This window comes from Diabrotica virgifera, chromosome 8, assembly GCF_917563875.1.
Source record: "Diabrotica virgifera virgifera chromosome 8, PGI_DIABVI_V3a".
Taxonomy (NCBI): domain Eukaryota; kingdom Metazoa; phylum Arthropoda; class Insecta; order Coleoptera; family Chrysomelidae; genus Diabrotica; species Diabrotica virgifera.
In genome coordinates, this window is record NC_065450.1 from 94,283,591 (window position 1) to 94,305,077 (window position 21,487).

Sequence of the window (21,487 nt, forward strand, 5' to 3'; positions counted from 1 at the left end):
CTGTGTTGGGAGTGTCTCTGGGGAAACATATATGAAAAAGGATAAGGGTGGAAGATTAATTGAAAGAATTTCGCAAACGAGTTGGAACTGGGTAGGATACGTGGCTCGGCAAAACATCGAAGGGTGGACGAGAGTCATTGTGCATTGGATCACAGTCGTAGTAGAGGAAAACCACAAAAACGATGGCTAGACGACATCAAAGTAAAAATGGGAAGAAACTGGTACCAAATAGCACAAAACAGAGAAGAGTGGATAAATCATGTGGTAGCCTTTGTCCAGGAGTGGATGCAAATAGACTGAAGAAGAAGATGACGAGACTATGGAACAAGTCCTATGCAACTAGTCAGAGTTGGGTGGGATACGGCTCAATACATTTGAGCATTATCAATTAGATCCCTACGACGTCGTAGAAGTATTACCTAAGACTAAAATATACTTTGTTGGAAAGGCTGGGCTGACGGGATAACTTTAACCTAGGGCTGAGCCAAAGTAGACCCCGTACGTCAAGTGGAATGGTGGTTAAGCCCCCAATCAAATTGAATCTAACCTAACTTAACATGTCAATTCTGATCTTGCTTACGGTATGTCTGAATAGTTCGACTGATGTGAGTCGACACCACTTTCTTAAATTTTGGAGTCATGAGTATCTACTTCTGTCTGACATCACCTGCTGTATATTTTCCTTGGATAATCAATTGAAGTAGACTCTACTTACCGATTATTCTCAATATGTGACCTGGGTATTAAAGTTTTCTTTGTTTAATTGTGATCAACATTTTTTTCTCTTTTCCAATTCTGTAGATTACGTATATATGACAGCTATGGTCAAATATACGGGTGTCCAGAAACTCTCCCGACAAACGAAAACCAGAGATTATTCAGATAGTTTTAAGCAAATTTAACCCAATTTATCTAGTCCGAAAATGCTTCCTAAGGGAGCTAGAGTTCTTTAAAGATGGCGTCTTGTAATTAGTTTTTCTTAAGTATCTGCAGAACGCTTCTATTTAGAAATACCAAAACTGGTACGATTATTTACCTTCCAGAGATAAATCGATTCCATCAATTACGAATTTATAGTAACGGTCATAGGCGTCCGTTTTGGGTAGGGCAACGGTTATTCTATCACATAACTTTTTTGTCTTTAACTCATAAGCATTTCTGATAAGGGATTATTATATTGTGAGGTATTATAGTACTAAAAGGTACTCTTACTTTAAGTCGGTAGGATGCACCGTTTTCTAGAAAAGTCGACTTGAAAATTTTTCGTTTGTTGAATTTGAAAAAGAAATTTCAAAAAAAACTATTTAGAAAGACGAAAACTTGTACGTTTATTTATCTTCCAGAGATAAATCGATTTCATCAATTGCGAATTACTAGTACCGGTCATATGCGTCCGATTTGGGTAGGTCAACGGTTATTTTATTGCGTAACATTTTTGTCTTTAATTTTTAAGCATTTTTGACACTTAATGATTAAATTATGAGGTATTCTAGTACTAAAAGTTACTCTTGCTTTAACTCGGTAAAATACAGCGTTTTTTTTTGAAAATTTTTTCAATTTTTTTTTTCAAATTAAAAAAATGAAACATTTTAAAATCGATTTTTCTAGAAAACTGTGCATCCTACCGACTTAAAGCAAGAGTAACTTTTAGTACTAGAATACCTCACAATTTAATAATCCTGTGTCAAAAATGCTTAGAAGTTAAAGACATAAAGCTGTGCGATAAAATAACCGTTGCCATACCCAAATCGGGCGCCTATGACTGGTACTAGAAATTTGTAATTGATGGACTCGATTTATCTCTGGAAGATAAATAAGCGTAACAGTTTTCGTATTTCTAAATAGAAGCGTTCTGGAGATATTTAAGAAAAACTAAATACAAGACGCCATGTTTAAAGAGCTCTAGCTCCCTTAGGAAGCATTTTCAGACTAGGCAAATTGGGTTAAATTGTCCTAAAATTATCTGAACAATCTCCGCTCTTCGTTTGTCGGGCGAGTTCCTGGACACCCTGTATATACGGAAAATACCTACGTCGGTAAACTTATATTTTGAATTCTCTAGTTTTTTACCAGCATCTCTGTCAGCGCCCAGCCCTCCGCACGATAAATAAGATCAGACAATGTAATATTTCACTAGTGGTGGTTTTGGAGAAGAGACAAACCTTTGCTTATGAGGAACTTTCTCATATTGTTAAATGCTGCTGTAGCTCGTTTTATTCTTACCTCAATTTCTGTGACCAGTTCCCAGTTTGAATTTACGTTGGTACCAAAGTACCGTATATTACATATGGTCTTCTTCTTCATTTTGTATAGACATTACTCTGTCTGTGATTTTCAATGTGCTTCTGGTAAGTTGTCGTTCCATCGTTTTTGTGGTCTTTCACTGATCGTCTTTCTATTGGGGAACCGTCTCTCGCTGTCCTGACTACCCTATTTGTTGTCATTCGGCTTATGTCGTCATTCCATTCTATTCTTCTGTTTCTTACCCAGTTATTAATGTTATACACCTTGCATCTCCGTCGTATATCTGTACTTCTAGCTCTGTCCCATAGAGTCTTGCCATCAATTTTTCGAAGGGTTTTTATCTCCGCTGTTTCGAGCAATCTTTTTGGCCTCTCTGTGCCGGGTCGTGTTTCTGCTGCATATGTCATTATTGGTCTGATGACTGTTTTGTAAATTCTGCCTTTCATTTCTTTTCCGATATTTTTATTTCTCCATAGTGTGTCATTCAGGGAGTGGCGGCTCGTGATGTTTACAATAGGGGAGGCTATACCTAATTGTAAAATATCTAGACAAAGTTGCACTAGCAAAAAAGTGCGACAAAAATGTAATTTAAGGCACCATTTTTTGACCATTTTTTATTTATATTTCATAATATCATCATAATTCATAATTTCATATCATATATCATTTTAAAAATAGTAAGTCTAATTGTAAAAGTGTAATACCAAAGTTTCTGTCGTTTATTTGTTAAGAATTCCATCTTTGTAAGTAGATATGCATAATTTTATTATTATTTTGCTCATACTTTTAATCTGAAGAAGAGGGTAACCAGTTGGGGAAATATTAAGGGACAAAAAAAATAGAATTGTTTTAATTCCTAACTGACCGATATTATAAAACTGTTATTAAATATATAATATTTGCTTTCATTGGTTTTCAGCATTTGATTCCGCGTTGAATAATTTTGGTTTTTAGAAAAACAATTATTTTGACGACGTTTCGGCAAGATCACACTGGCCACTGCCAAGTTAGGCAATTTCGTAGCGTATGTAGACTTCAAGCAGCAGCGAGAAGCAAAACTACCTGACTTGTTAATGGTAGCCTTATATTTTGGCTAGCAAATTAATACAAATTTGAAGTTTTGCAGTCCATACAGATTGAAGGTTCACATTTTTTAAGATATTCAACTGAAATTTTTTAATATATGTTAAATTGGTGCAGCATACTGTAGCGGAAGAGAAATCTTGGCCGATCCCCGTATAACAGTAAACACCTCGAGAATGACGTAATCGGATGTGCTAGGCCTCGCCGGAGAATTCTGGAAGGTACGTCACGTAGGCGGAACAAGCCGATAGCTCGAGATGGGAGTCGATTGTTCCAGAATAACAACTGGGTATAAATACGGGCATATTTTGTGAATAAGTTTAGTGTATAAGATAAATTCGTCTGTAACTTATATAAATAAAGTCGTATATAAATTACGAACCGCTAGTTTTATTGTAATTAGAAGTAATTACACTAATCACGCTACAGTTGGTGTCAGGTGTGGGGTAAACTTAGTGCGATATAAATAAGTGAATTCGGAAAGACTTTAAAAGACTTTTGGACTTTATTCGTCGGGAATAGTTAAAGTGCGTTGATTGTTCGGTATTCGGAAAGACTTTTAAAAGACATTTTGGAAAGTACGTGTGTGCCGACCAAAGATGTTGCTACGAGAACTTACAGTAAAACAGCTCCTTGAACAGCTAGAGGAACGGGATCTGGACAGCAGTGGGCTCAAGATAGTCCTACAAGAACGACTCGAGGAAGTCCTAACGAAGAACGGAGATGATCCAGAGACGTTCCACTTCCAGTCAGCAGAACAAGCAATCTTATCGAAATTAAAAACTGTTTCTGAAACGATTGATGATACTTCTAAGATAAGCAACGAGAAATTTGAAAGTGTTTCTCAAAAGATCGATGAAACTTCTAGACAGAACAACGAGAAACTTGAAGAAGTTAGTAGAAAAAGCGACGAGAAATTCGAAAATGTTGCTAAAAGATTCGATGAGACTTCTCAAATAATTAAAGAGGTCTGTAGGCAAAACAACGAAAAACTAGAAGAAGTTTGTAAACAGAACAATGAGAAATTTGAAGAAGTTTCTAGAACATTCGATAAGATGCAGAAAAGTGTAGAGACCGTAGAAGAAAAGATCAAACAGCTAGAGAGCAGGATAACCGATACAAAAGTACAACCATCAGTTAATGCAGCAGCGTTAGATCCTTTAGTGAAAGATGAACTACCGAGAGACGAAACGTCGCATAATATGAGATTCAAATTACCACCATTTGATGGAAAGTCCTCTTGGTCCATATATCTTAGACAGTTTGAAGCTATTGCGACCGCCAATCATTGGACCGAACAAGAAAAGGCTATTTCCTTGACTGCTGCTTTACGAGGTGATGCTGCAGATATATTAAGGTCAATTCCCAAGGGTCAAGAAAATTGTTACCAGACCTTGTTCACTCGTCTAGAAAAACGCTATGGAGATGCCCATCTACAACAAGTATACAAAGCACAACTGCGAAGTAGAAGTCAACGAGCAAGTGAGAATCTGCAAGAATTTGAAGCAGATGTGGCTCGTGTGGTGCGGTTGGCTTATCCAGAGGTGCCAGACAGCGTTTTAGAAGAAATTGCAGTAGATACCTTCGTCAATGGGCTGAAAGATAATGAACTACAGAAAGCTTTACGACTAGCAAGACCGAAAGTTTTAGATGAAGCACTTGCTATTGCCTTGGAACACGAAGCAGCTAGCCAAGCTTCACGAAACAATCGAGTAATAACCGTGGAAAAAGGCGATAAGAGAAAAGATGAACGTTTGGTGGAAATGGTACGGAGGGTGATTCGTGACACGATGCCGAAGAGACGCATGAAGAGGGCTGGAAGAGTTGGTTCAAATACAGATGCTTCCTCGATACGGCCATGCAGTGAAAGTTGTAATCACCGGCTTAAAGTAGATGAACAGCTTTGCCCTGTGAGACGAACTACCGTCGTTAATGAGCAATGGCAGCCACAACAGTTACAAGAAGCCCAAGAAGACGATCCATGTATAAAAAGAGTATTGGATTGGATGCGTCGAGGTGAGAGACCTGGTTGGCAAAACATTAGTGCATGTAGTCCGGAAGTCAAGGCCTACTGGAGCCAATGGAATTGCCTGATACTAAAAGATGATCTTCTGTACAGAACCTTTGAGAACGATGATGGTACAGAATCTAAGCTTCAGTTGATTGTACCTAAAAGTAAAGTGTCAGAAGTATTGCGTCAGTTGCATGACGGTACATCAGGTGGACACTTTGGTATTACGAAGACTCTGCAAAAGGTTCGAGAACGGTTCTATTGGGTGAACTGTAAAGATTATGTAAGAAGATGGTGCCGGAAATGTGAACTGTGTGCATCCGGTAATGGTCCAGTTGGTAAAAAGAGAGCACCCATGAGACAGTACAATGTTGGAAGTCCTATGGAAAGAGTAGCAATCGACATTGCAGGTCCATTTCCAGAAACCGATGCTGGAAATAAATACATTCTGGTAGCCATGGACTATTTTACGAAATGGACCGAGGCCTATGCATTACCGAATCAAGAAGCTGCTACCGTTGCAGAGGTACTTGTTAAAGAATTCTTCAGCCGATTTGGTGTTCCCTTGGAGATCCACTCCGACCAAGGGCGAAACTTTGAGTCAGCTCTTTTCCAAAACGTTTGTAAATTGATTGGTGTCAATAAGACCAGAACAACACCCCTGCATCCTCAATCAGACGGGATGGTCGAGAGGATGAACCGAACGATGGGTAAACACTTGTCCAAAGTTGTATCTGAACATCAGCGAGATTGGGACCAACACATTCATTTATTCCTGATGGCCTACCGCTCGGCCGTAAATGAAACTACAGGTCAAACTCCAACCTGCCTGATGTTGGGTCGTGAAGTTCGTTTGCCCTGCGACCTAGAGTTTGGCTGCAGACCTTCCGAGGAACATGTTGCAGGCGAAGAATACGTCGACCGCCTGAAGTTACGAATGAACAACATTCATGAATTTGCCCGACAACACATCCAGATAGCCAGTGACAGAATGAAAGATCAATATGATTCTCGATGCAAGAATGAAAGCTTCGAAATAGGTGATCTTGTCTGGCTTTATAATCCACAACGTCGTCGCGGCTTGTGTCCTAAACTACAAAGACAATGGGAAGGTCCGTATGAAGTTAAGAAGAAAATAAATGACGTAATATACAGAATTAAGAAGTTGCCAAACGGTAAACCAAAAGTTATTCACATAAATCGTCTTGCACCATATGCTGGCTCAAATGAAACAGAGGAAGCCCGAGTCCTCCAACAGGAGATGAAAGATGCACCACAGCCAAGTTTTAAGGAATTTATGTCAAATTACGCAGAAAGAAAGAGTGCTAGATTCGGCGTGACCACAGAAGTTCAGCAAGATCTGTTTGGTGTTCCAGAAAACGTCTCTCTGGCCCACTGTGTTGCCCAAGACCTCGAGATGACTAAAGGAATATCGTCCGTATTCAATAGAAAGTTCGGCCGCCTGGACGAGTTAAGAAATCAACAACCTAAAATTGGAAGAGTATTGCGATTGGAAGATGGTCCTCGATCTTTGCTGTATATAGTGACCAGGAAGTCTTATACGGACACGCCAAGCTACGAGAACATATGGCGTGCTCTAACTAATTTGAAGAAAATGGTCTGTAATTATGACATCAAAGATTTGGCTTTACCAAAAATTGGCCATGCAGTAGAAAATCTGGATTGGAAGATTGTGAGAAGCATGCTGGAAGTGATCTTCAGAGAAACTGGCGTACGGATTACTGTGTGTTGCATGAACCCGAAGATGTCGTACCCTTCAAAGACAGTAGACTGTTATTTCTTCTTGAAGGGTGCATGCAGAGCTGGAGAGTCGTGTAGATTCCGCCATCCTGGGCCTTCATTTAGAGTTGCTGATCGAGACGCTCAGATCTTAAGAGGGGAGCAGTGTAGCGGAAGAGAAATCTTGGCCGATCCCCGTATAACAGTAAACACCTCGAGAATGACGTAATCGGATGTGCTAGGCCTCGCCGGAGAATTCTGGAAGGTACGTCACGTAGGCGGAACAAGCCGATAGCTCGAGATGGGAGTCGATTGTTCCAGAATAACAACTGGGTATAAATACGGGCATATTTTGTGAATAAGTTTAGTGTATAAGATAAATTCGTCTGTAACTTATATAAATAAAGTCGTATATAAATTACGAACCGCTAGTTTTATTGTAATTAGAAGTAATTACACTAATCACGCTACAATACATTGTAAATCATCTTCATTTTGAGATAGTAGTATTGCATCTTCTACGTAGCATTATTTTAAGTTGTTTTTCTCCCATTTGGTATCCTGTTTTAGTTCTTACTTTTTTATGATTTCATCCATGATCAGATTGAACAATAAAGGACTCAAGGAATCCCCCTGTTTTACCCCAATGCCAGCTTCAATTGGGTCAGTTAGTTCATCTTCTACTTTTACTTTTATTGTGTTGTTCTGGTAAATGTTTTCGACTGTCTTGAGTATAACAAATGGATAACGTCCTTTAATTTGACCCTGTCAAATACTTTCTTAAGGTCCACTAAACATAAATGTGCTGGTTTGTTGTATTCTAACGATTTCTCTTGAACTTACCTCAATATAAATATAGCGTCAGTGCATGATCTTCCCGACCTAAAACCTTATTGTTCTTCTGCTAATGTTATAATTTCATTCAGTTTGTTTGTTATTACTTTGGATGTTAATTTTATTGTTGTGTTTAATAAATTAATTCCTCTGTCATTATCCGGATTGGATTTATCTCCTTTTTTGAAGAGAGATATTAGGATGCTTAATCACCATTCTTGTGGTATTCTGTTTTGTTCTATTATTTTTTTTATTAGTTTTAATAGTTGTTTAGTCAGATCTTGTCCTCCGTACTTTAGGAGTTAGTTCGATATTCTGTCCTCTCCTGGAGATTTTCTATTTTTTAATTTTCTTAATTCTTCCTTTATCTCTTTCTCCTCGATATTTATTTCTTCATTTGTCGTAACTTCAGGTGTTGGTGGTTCATTATCGTCGCCTTTAGCAAATAGAGATCGGAATTAGGCCGTCCGCACATGGGTCGATCGAAGACACGTCTCGAAGTTCGCGCGTCTTGCTCGTCTTGTACGAACACTGCGACACAAGCCATTGCCCTCCGCACACTAGTCGATTCTGTTTTTATAAATTAACGCATTTTTTTATATAGTAAACAAAACGACTATTTCGATCTGTGAAAAGTACGGTATTATTACATTTTTATACAGTTGCATTATACAGTTGAGGGTATTTTTCTACTTCCTCACCGAATTTTATAATAAACACCTAGAAACAGAAGTTCAATGTTTTCAGAATTTTAAATTGCAAACAATATATTTCCACAAAGCTAATAGTACTACAATCAACGAACATAACATTCACCGATCTTTAAAAACAAATTTAATTTAGGGCAAAAATCAACAAAAACGAAGCAAACAAATAAAATAATGTCTGTAAACGTGCGTCTCACTCGAACTTTCTCGTGCGCTTCAGATCGCACGGAACAAGAGTTGTACAAGACGAGGAGATTTGCAATCCTAAACGCTCCGTGTACGGAGCTCAATGCCACAACGAAGGAACTTAAGTGACGGGGAGAGATCTACGCGATTGGAATCGAGTCGATTACTTCGAGCGTCGCTCCATGTGCGGACGGCCGTAGTCTTCCCATGTTTCCTTCTGAATGTGATATATTATGAATATGTGAATATTCATATGTGAATATATCCGTAACTTTCAGGCAGTTTGTTGCTTTTTGCTTATTATCATCCATTTTGTCTTCTTGAAGTTGAAGCTTGGTTCGTAATTCTCACTAACTGCATTAACCGTTTCGATTTCGTCTTGTAATCCATATAATGCTACTAGCAATGATCAACGTGTGCTCAGCATATTTTATGTTGTTGGTTAACTCGCCGTTTATTTTTATGCCCTCTGATGCATTTTCCATACTTTTTCATGTGACAGACACATTTCTAATAATGGTTAAATTTGGTATACTTCAGAATAACGGTTAACTAAATAACAAAATGAAATAATCTCATATAACAGTGTTTATTAGATAGCAGATATAACAATAATATTTAAGATTTTTTAGCAACAATAATACAGTGCGTCCATAAAGTAACGCAAAATTCATTATTTCGTAAACCGGAGACTTTAAGGAAAAATCCCGAAACACGTCGATTTTTATTTTTAAATTACGATTTTTTGGCATACATACCATACTAGTGACGTCATCCATCTGGGCGTGATGACGTAATCGATGATTTTTTTTAAATGAGAATAGGGGTCATGTAATAGCTCATTTGAAAGGGTATGTAATTCTCAATTCAATAATATAAATATTATTATAATTATTTATACAGGGTGTCCAAAAAATATTTTTTTAAATTAAATTAATTGGTACAAAAAGATGAATGTATGTCATTTATTTAATTCTAAATATATTTTATTGGTGCCAGAAAACATAAAAATGTTTTATTTAAAAAATAAACATTGATTTTCGCTTAAGCGTAATGTTAAACTTTCAAGAGGCAGGTGGGTGGCAGCTCTAACATTGAATTTAAGCGAAAAGCAATATTTATTATTTGTCAAATAAACATGCATTCCTGTTTTCTGACAAAAGTAAAACGAATTTTGAATTAAATAAGTTACATACATTCTTCTTTTTGTCTCAATTGATTTAATTTAAAAAATCTTTTTGGAAACCCTGTATAAATAATTATGTTATTGTTTGTATTAGTAAATAGAGAATTAAGTACCCTTTCAAATGAGCTATCACATGACCCCCATTCTTATTTAAGAAAATCATCGATTACGTTATCAAGCTAAGATGGATGACGTCACTAGTATGATATATATGCCAAAAAATTGTAATTTAAAAATAAAAATCGACCTGTTTCGGAATTTTTCCTTAAAGTCGCCGGTTTACGAAATAATGAATTTATGCGTTACTTTATGGACGCACTGTAGATACATAAACAATTAATTCTACAAGAGATGGTGGAATGCTCGAATATATGAAATTTATGGAAATAAAAGGCAGATATCGAGCACCTAGTTTATTAAATCTTCCCTAGTATACTTTCGGTCCTAGAATATCGCCAGGGGCATCTGAAATAAGCCAAAAAAACCCCATTCTAAAAACAGAAAAAGTTGGGAAAACTTCGACAAAAAATCGAAGATGATGTCTAAAACATCATAGGTACCTACAATAAAGTTATACACTTATTTCGTCAAATTTGAAAGTTGTCCGAGAATCATCATCATCATCATGCAACCTCTTCTGTCCACTGCTGGACATAGGTCTCTCCCATTTTTCGCCAGTCTCCATGGTTCTGTGCGTCTTGTCCGAGAATATCGTAAACATTTGTTTCATTTAATATAATGATGAAAAACTACTTGAAATAAAACATATAACACACACTGGACAGACAGACTAAAATTAAAGTAAAAGGCTGTACTAAGTCGAGTTCATGTCGAAGATGGAGGTACAATGAGTTCCTCAATTTGACGGAAGTATTCAAGTGGTAAATAAATAACAACTGGTATGACTTTGACTAAAATTATGTACAGTCACTACAAAATGAACTGCATTTTTAAAAATAATTATTGTGGACTGAAGACCGACCGCAATGGCAATATAACAGTAGAATAATGTAAGCCTGGAACTGAAATTAATTGAAAAAATTTTTTTTATTGATTTTTGGTAGTAAGAATTGTGCATTTAATGATAGAAGCATATAATTTGGACCACATATATTACACATACAAAGGTTCTAATTTAGATGGGAGGCCATCTCAGATTCTGCCTTTTACAAAAATGGCATTGATTCAAAATGGCGACTATACATATGCGACTAACAGCACGATAACTTTTAAACGAGACTTCAGATTTCAACCAAATTTAGTATATAGGTTCTTTTTTTGCTGTTTAAGATCGAGGTCTTGAACCGGAAGAATCGGTTTACCAGAAGTTGTGTTTTTCCTGGTTTTTATGTAAAAATATGCTGTTTTTTTTTTAAATTCTTTTACCCTGTATTAATTTTTCAAAAAGTTAATACCACCATTGAAAAGAGCGTAAAAATATTTTTTAGGAAATATTTTTAACTCTTTAGTTATGTTAATTACCATTTAATAAATGCAAAACATATCTTCACATGTACACATGCGGCAGATTCGTACAAATATTATAAGAATTATTGTGCTTTTAATGGTAGAAGCATATAATTCGGACCACATATACTACACATATAAAGGTTCAAATTTAGATACGAGGCCATCTCAATTTTTGTTCCTTTTACAAAAATGGCGGGCATTCAAAATGGCCACTATACATATGTGACTAATAGCACGTTAGATTTTGAACGAGACGTCAGATTTCAACCAAATTTGGTATATAAGTTCTTTTTTTGATGAATAATATCGAAATCTTGAACCGGAAGAATCGGTTTACCGGAATTTGTGTTTTTACTGTTTTTTAATGTAAAAATATATTGTATCTTTTTCAATTCTTTCAACCTGTATATATAAATTTTTCAAAAAGGTAATAGCGCCATTGATAATAGTGTAAATATATTTTTTAGGAAATATTTTGAACTTTTCAGTTGTGTTAATAACGTTTGTTCACATGTACCTATGGGCGGCAGATTCATTTTGAATGCCCGCCATTTTTGTAAAAGACTAAATCTGAGATGGCCTCATATCTAAATTTGAATCTTTGTATGTGTAGTATGTGTGGTCCAAATTATATGCTTCAACCATTAAATACACAATAATTCTTATATTATAATTTGCACGAATCTGCCACACATAGGTACCTACATGTAGAAATAGGTTATGCATTTATTAAAATGGTAATTAATATAACTAAAGAGTTAAAAATATTTTCTAAAAAATATTTTTACGCTGTTTTCAACGTCGGTATTACCTTTTTGAAAAATTAATATATACAGGGTGAAAGAATTGAAAAAGAAACAACATATTTTTACAAAAAAAAAACAGTAAAATCACAAATTTTGGTAAACCAACTCTTCCGGTTCAAGGCCTCGATATTATTAACAAAAGGAACAAAAACTGAGACAGCCTCGTATCTTAATTTGAACCTCTATATGTGTAGTATATGTGCTTATGTAATTATATGCTTCTACCATTAAATGCACAATAATTCTTATAATATTTGCACGAATCTGTCGCATATAGGTACATGTGAAGATACGTTCTGCATTTATTAAATGGTAATTAACATAACTAAAAAGTTAAAGATATTTTCTAAAAAATATTTTTACGCTCTTAAATGTGGCCGTATTAACTTTTTGAAAAATTAATACATACAGGGTGAAATAATTGAAAGAAAAAACAACCTATTTTTACATAAAAACCAGGAAAAACACAACTTCTGGTAAACCGATTCTTCCGGTTCAAGACCTCGATCTTATACATCAAAAAAGAACCTATATACCAAATTTGGTTGAAATCTGAAGTCTCGTTCAAAAGTTATAGTGCTATTAGTCACATATGTATAGTCGCCATTTTGAATCCCCCCATTTTTGTAAAAGGCAGAATCTGAGATGGCCTCCCATCTAAATTAGAACCTTTGTATGTGTAGTATATGTGGTCCAAATTATATGCTTCTATCAGTAAATGCACAATTCTTATAATATTTGCACGAATCTGCCGCACTACATTCAAACCTGCCGTAATTGAGTTGACATGTTAGTGGGCGACAATTGCAGTAAGAAATAAGAGATTAACCTATAAAATTGAGCTAAATAAGAATTAAAAATTAATGAAATATGAAATATTATGCCCCTGTTCAGTCAAACTTGAAGTCAATGAGCAGAATACCTAATTTGAAGTGTCAAGCATTATCCAAGACCAAATGACAACCAGCAAGGGCTATGAAAATATTATTGTGTCAGTGGTCATTTAAATTTCAAAAATGGTTATGTAGCCCAATAAATGACCGTTTTGGAGTGTAATTTTCAGGGGCAACTCCGAATTGCATGAACATTTGGATTTAGGTTCTATTTACCCTCCACTTCAAAGTTGAATTTGTGCCGTTGGTTGCTTTTACTTGGGGGGTGAAAGTCAGCCCTTCTCGGGGGTGAAAACACATACGTTCAAGATAAGCCCGGAAATGGATAAACTGACTGATTATAAGCAACTTCCGTTCTATATACACGAGTGGCACACCCTCAAAGCGCTCAGTTTTCGAGATACTGACCACGGAGAGGTAAATGGCTAATTTTATTCATACTTTATATTTTCGAAGGTATTGAAAACGAAAATGAGGTTTATTTTGAATTTTATTTGGGGGAACATTGTCAAAATCGCAATTTTAACCTAAAAATAATAAAAAAAAAAATGAAATCACGTTTACCTCGCTACAACTCTGTTCCATTTTAATATTTTTTTCTGAAATTTTTGGAGTGTATAGCTCTAAGCCAAGCCGCACACCAAAGAAACATGAAACGAAAAACATGAAACATGAAACGAAAAACATGTTTCATGAAACTAAAACACTGCTAAACAAATCTCAAAGTCCGCCTACCAATGAAACAAGTGTGATTCATGCTCATGACACATTTTTATTTTCGGAGAGTTTCATAAATGGCCGGACGTATATTTATTTAGCACTGTTTTACTTCCATGAAACGTAAATTACGTTTCATGTTTCTTTGATGTGCGGCCTGCCTAACGTTTCTTAAGACAACGGTACCTGTTTTAAGCTTTTATTCTTATCCTGATAAAGGTTATGAATTTTTCAAAGGAAAAGATGCGGATTTGTGCATTGCAAAGTTTCATCGCAAAAGTTGTGTGACGAAGTTTAAAATTTAGCTTCTTAATCACGTTTTTGTTAAAATAGAGAGTAAAAGAAGTTTTCTGGTAAGTTTTAGATCAAAATGTTTTATAGAAAAAAAAAATAGTGCAACTTTTAATATCGACATTAGAAATCCCCAATATAACGCTTATTTTTCGAGATACTGACCATGGGTGGTAAATGGCTAATTTTGGTCTTAGATTATGTTTTTGACCGTGGTGAAAACGAAAATGAAATTTATTTTAAATTTTAGGTTAGGGAATATTGTCAAAATTGCAATTGTACCCTAAAAATAAAAAAAATGAAATCACGTTTTTTGCGTTTAGCTCGCTACAACTCTGGTTCATTTTAATATTTTTTTCTAAAGTTTGTACACTATAATATATCACTCACTTTTTTGAAGACAATAGTTTCTGCTTTAAGCTTTTAGTCTTATTCTAGTAAAAGTTATGAATCTTTTAAAGTAAAAGGTGCAGATTCGTGAATTGCAAAGTTTAATCGCAAAATTTGACTGACAAAATTTAAAATATAGATTTTAAATGAAACTAAAAAATAAAACATGAGTACAAAGAAGTTTTCTGGAAAGTTTTGGATCAAAATGTTTTATAGAAAACAAATGGTGCAACTTTTAACATCTACGCTATAAATCCCCAAAATAACGCTAATTTTTAGAGAGACTGATCATTGGTGGTGAATGGCTAATTTTGGTCTTACTTTATGTTTTTGATGGTACTGAAAACGAAAATCGACTTTATTTTGAATTTTAGAAGGGAGAACATTGTCAAAATCGCAATTTTGCTCTAAAATAAAAAAAGTTAAACCACGTTTTTCTTAAAATTAAAAGTTGTACCATATTTTTTCTATAACGCATCTAGACCTAAAACTCCCCATAAAACTTCTTTGAACTCTATGGTTTAACATAAACGTAATCAAATATATAGATTTTAAATTTTGTCACTTAATTTTTGCGATTTAACTCTGCAATTCAAAGAATCTGCAGCTTTTATTTTTAAAAATTCATAACTTTTATAAAGAAAAGACTGAAAGACTACAGTTACTTTCATAGTCTTCACAAAGGTGAGAAATATATGCTGTAGAAATTTTAGAAAAAAATATTAAAATGGAACAGAGTTGTAGCGAGTTAAACGTAAAAATTCGTGACTTCACTTTTTTTTTTAATCTTTAGGTTAAAATTGCGATTTTGACAATGTTCCCTCACATAAAATTCAAAACAAACCTCTTTTTCATTGTCAGCACCATCAAAAACATAAAATAAGACCAAAATTAGCCATTCACGTCCCATGGTCAGTATCTCGAAAAATTAGCGTTATTTTGGGGATGTATAACGTCTATATTAAAAGTTGCGCCATTTTTTTTCTATTAAACATTTGTAACTAAAACTTTTCAGAAAACTTCTTTGTACCCTATGTTTTAACATAAACGTGACTAATAAGATAAATTTAAAATTTTGCCCCTCAACTTTTGCAATTAAACTTTGCAATTCACGAATCTGCACCGTGTACTTTAAAAAATTCATAACTTTTACTAGAATTAGACCAAAATCTTAAAACAGATACCGTTGTCTTCAAAAAAGTGAGTTACATATACCATACAAACCTTAGAAAAAAATATTAAAATCGACTAGAGTTGTAGCCAGTTAAACGCAAAAAACGTGGTTTCACTTTTTTTTTATTTTTATGGTAAAATTGCGATTTTGACAATATTATCCCACCTAAAATTTAAAATAAATTTCATTTTCGTTTTCAGCACCTTCAAAAACATAATCTAAGACCAAAATTAGCCATTAGAATAGAATAGAAATATGCTTTATTGTCATGAAAAATTTAACAATTGTATAGACAAAGCTTACAAGAATCATAAATAAAAACAATAACAAATACAATTTACTAAAATTATACAAATCGTCAATATAAATAAAACATAATAAAGTGAAATAAAAATCAGTAACAATCTATTGCAAAATTAAAAAAAAAATTATGCTGCTCCATATGACACTCAAATATAGACTAAGATTCTACTTATACATAAGAATACTGTAATTTCTTAGTTATTGGTTAAGAAACTCTGCTATTGAATAATATGGTCTTTCAGATAAATAGGCTTTTGTCATTTTACGGAACTTGGGGAAAGATGTTGCAGATTTAAGTTGTAGAGGGAGATGGTTGTATAGTTATTTTGCAGAATATAATATAGATTTCTTTACTAACTCAGTGGACGGGATGGGTAAATAGATGTCAAAGGTAGAATTTCTGGTGGAATAGTCATGTCTAGGTCTTGCTGGAAAGACATGTAGATGTTTACGAATTAAGCAAACAGTTTCTAAAATATATAAAGAAGGTAATGTTAGAATCCTGTGATCTTTGAAGTAGCTTCTGCAATGTATTGTTCTTCTGAGGCCAAACAGATATCTTATTGTTTTTTTTTGTAATTTTAGAATAACATCGGATTGGGCAGCTGTACCAGAACCCCAAAAAGGCAGACCATATCGAAGATGGGACTCGAACAATGAAAAGTATGTTATTTTGGAAGAGGCTAAATTAATTTCCTTCGAAACAGATCTTATTGCAAAGCAAGCTGAGTATACTTTCTTGCTTAACACATCGATATGAAGGGACCGTTTAAGGTTGCTATCTAAAAAAATACCAAGAAACTTTACAGAATCAACGATACTGATCTGGCTGTTATTAAGAGGTAAGGGTTGAAGAGTTCCTTTATAGGGTAATGCTACTGTTTTATCTACGTTAAAAGAGAGTAAATTAGAATCGGACCAGGATTTTATTGTGAGTAGATCAGAAGTTATAGTAGCATGAAGAGTTGCGATATTTGAGTTGCTCCAAGTGATACTGGTATCGTCAGCAAAAAAAAAACTTTTCCATCGATTTTTAAACCTGTGATGTCATTAATAAAAATAAGGAAAAGTAGAGGACCCATTACTGAACCTTGTGGTACCCCACATACAACATTTTTGAGACTAGAGTCTGTATCATTTGCTCTAACCAGTTGTTTAATATTATCCAAGTAAGATTGAAACCAGTTCAAAGAAATACCTCGAATTCCATAGAAATCTAGTTTTTTATCAAAATTTCGTGATTTACACAATCAAAAGCTTTGGCATAATCACAAAAAACAGTGGCAGTGTGCAGATTATTGTTTAATGCTTGATAAACCTCATGTAGTACAGAAAACATGGCATCGGTGGTACATTTATTATTTAAAAAGCCGAACTGATTTTGTGATAAAATCTTGTTATCAACGAGAAAGGACCTAAGTTGGGCTTTTATGAGTCTCTCAATAATTTTGGAGAGTACCGGTAGTAATTCAATAGGTCTATAATTGCAGGCATTAGATTTTTCACCACCCTTATGAAGAGGAATAATGATGGCCGTCTTTAGGCACTCTGGAAATTAACCACCCATGGCCAGTATCTCGAAAAATAACCGTTATATTGGGGATTTCTAATGTCGATAATAAAAGTTGCACTATTTTTTTTCTATAAAATATTTTGATCTAAAATTTATCAGAAAACTTCTTTATACTCTCTATTTTAACATATACTTGATTAAAAGGCTAAATTTTAAATTTCGTCACTCAACTTTTGCGATTAAACTTTGCAATGCACAAATCCGCAACTTTTCTTTTGAAAAATTCATAACCTTTAAATAAGAATTAAAGCTTAAATCAGGTACCCTTGTCTTCAGAAATGTTAGAGCTATATACTGAAAAAAATATTAAAAATATTACAAAAAACATAATTTTATTTTTATTTATTTTTAGGGTAAAATTGAGATTTTGACAATGTTCCCCACATGAAATTCAAAATAAATCTCATTTTCGTTTTCAGCACCGTCAAAAACATACAGTATGTCTAAAATTTGCCATTCACCTCTCCGTGGTCAGTACCTGGTCATTTGGGGTGCCTGCCGCTAGCCTAATAGAGTTTTTTTATGTACAGTCCGTCTAATTTACTTACCGTTGCACGTCATTATTTACGTTAGAGATCTAAGTTGACATTGTTGCCCAATTACAAAAAATTCTAGAATTCATTTTAAATAAAATACATTACACAATTTTTACGGAAGTGGATTATACAGCAAAACAAGTTAATATTCAGTAGTAATAACCCAAGGACATTGATAATTGTTCGAAAAAATTTTATAACAGATTTCGAAAGCTTGTTGCTTGGAAACAGACCGACGCCGTAGGCGGAGGTCTGTTGCCTGTAAGCAACAAGCTTGAGAAAGTTGTTAAAAAATTTTTGAGCATTTATCAATGTTCGAGGGTTATTCGGATAGAAAATTTTTTGCTGGTTATGAAAAAAAAATACAGAGCAGAAACAATTTATTTAAATGTGCAATTAACAATTCTTCCACCCTCCGATTTCCATCTAATTCATATTTTCTATCATTGCAAAAGTCCATAAACGCTTTCCATACAAATTTTTTACTGTAAACAGTATTCTTTGGTATATTTGATTCGATAATTTCATTAATATTCTCATCAGTATTACAACCAAATCGTGACATTTTGAAATATTGAATATTTGAAATGTCAAAATCGAAATGAAACGAAATGTAGGTATCCATAGCTACATGATTGAGTGAAAACAGCCCATGGGATCTGTTTTCAGTATAATGTTGGTTTTATTGGTTGTATTCAATCAGATGACCACAAATTAATTGATTTCATTGGATTTCTAATTGAGCAAAAAATTTTCAAAGTAAATAAATAAAAACTTTAGAAATAGAAAACAAGAATTAAGTTATAATCTTACGTTAAAGTACATAATAAAAACAGTAAATATAATGAAACAAATACTTAGTAATAAAAAATGAATAACCATTTTCAATTTATAGTAATAGTCCATGTGGTGAGACCGCTCCCGTCTGGAAAAATTTCTGATTCCGTTTCTTTGTAGATTCCTATTCAAAAATGTCCCCTTTAAACAAATCTGAAGGGTGCCGGGCGGATTTTTTGGGCAGAAATTGTTTAAACAATCTTTTTAAACAAATACAAAATATCACGTTTTTTTGCTCTGGAACATATATTTTTAAGTTTTAACAAGAAAGGTATCTTGTATATTTTCTCAAAAATTGATATGTAGTTTTCGAGTTATAGGCGAAATAATTATCTGAAAAATGCGAAAATACGCATTTTTGAGGCCTAAAAACTCATATTCAAATTACTATTTTTGAGGTCGGCAGATACTTATATTGAAGCTTAAATATTCATCCTCAAGATTCTGAAGAGTGATTGCGTCTAACCTTAACTTAAACCGTTGTTTTTTAATTGTTAAATATGCGTGTTTATCCGATTTTTTTGTCGGTGCGGCGCGCTTTATTTCAAAAATCTCCAATTTTCCTCCGAAAAATATTTTTTCCAGATTCTTTGGGATATTCTAAATAAAATAAGTTTCTTGAAATTTTTCTCAAAAGTTAGCAGTTTTAAAGTTATAAGCGATTTAAAATCCAAAAATGCGTTTTTTGGCATTTTTCGGATTTTAATTAACTTTTGAGAAAAATGTCAAGAAACTTATTTTATTTAGAATATCCGAAAAAATCTACAAAATTTATTTTTCGGAGGATAATAGGAGATTTTTGAAAGAGAGCGCGCCGCACCGGCAAAAAATCGGATAAACACGCATATTTAACAATTAAAAAACAACGGTATAAATTAAGGTTAGATGCGATCACTCTTCAGAATCTTGAAGCTGAATGTTCATTCTTCAATTTAAGTATCTGGCAACCTCAAAAATACTAATTTATATATGAGTTTTTAAGCCTCGAAAATGCGTATTTTCGCATTTTTCAGATTATGATTATTAAAAGTCTAAGGAACATGAATAAAAATACGAAAGAAGTTTAAAAAATCACTAAAACTAAAACATGATTATTTCACTGCACTATGACACTGCACTCTGTTGTTGCTCTGATGTCCAGATATACTAGAGGTCCAAAGGGTCAGGTCTCTTTAATCCTCTTTCATGAGAAATGTTGAGCAGGTCCGTGGCGAGTGGATTTGGATGGCAGGATAGTCTGGTCTTGTATCTAGAATTTACAGCAGATATTGCTTCGCTAACTGTTGGTAGCTGTAGGTCGTGGTGCAATCTCTGGTTCGTAACATACCAAGGGGCATTGCAGATCTGGCGCAACACTTGATTGGAACCGTTGAAGTTTTTGAATGTTGGTATTACTTGCTGTTCCCCATATTTGTGCTGCATATAGCCACACAGGTTTTAAAATACATTTATAAATCATAATTTTGTTCTCCAGGCTAAGATTTGATTTACTACTCATGTACCAATACATTTTCCTGTAGATTAGACCGAGTTGAAGACGTTTCTTCCAGATGTGGGTGCCCCAATTAAGTTTACTATCTAAATGAATTCCCAGGTATTTTACAGCGGTATTGACTGGCAGTGGAGTGTTATTTATAGAAACCGGAGGAGCGATACCTTTTTTAAAGTAAATGTTATTTGTGTGGATTTTAAACTGTTGACTTGTACTCGCCACAATTTAAGCCAGCTCTCTAGTTCAGTCAGATGATTTTGCAATACCTCGGATGCTTCTGTTGCTATAGGATTTGAAGCCATTATAACTGTGTCATCCGCATATGTAGCAATTGTTGTATTAATGGTGGTTGGAAGATCCGATGTGTATATTAAGTAAAGTGTTGGTCCTAATATGCTTCCTTGTGGAACTCCAGAATATATTAGAAACAGGTTAGTAATTTCCCCTCCTCTTTTGACTTGAAAAAATCTATCTGTCAGATAGGATCTTAATAGTGAACTTACGGGATAAGGAAATATGGATTTAATCTTGAAGATAAGACCTACATGCCAAACTTTGTCGAATGCCTGTGAGACATCTAGGAATGCAGCTGTACAGTAATTTTTGTGTTCGAGCGAATTTCTGATAGTTTTTACTACCCTATGAATTTGCTCGTTGGTGTTGGTACCATGTTGTTTCCTAAAGCCAAACTGATAATTAGGTAAAACATTGTTGCTGTCTAATGTAGCCTCTAGTCTTCTCAGGAAAAACCGCTCAAACACTTTGGATATAATAGACAACAAGCTTATTGGACGATATGAAGATACTTCCGCGTGATCCTTATTAGGTTTTGGGATTAGAACAATTCGAGCTACTTTCCATTGGAGTGGAAAGTAACCTGTTTTTAATATGGAATTAAATATATAAGTAATTAAGCTTACACCTTCGTTGGGTAGATTTTTTAGTACCAAACTAGATATTATATCATACCCAGGTGACTTCTTATTCTCCAGATTATCAATTACTTCTTCTACT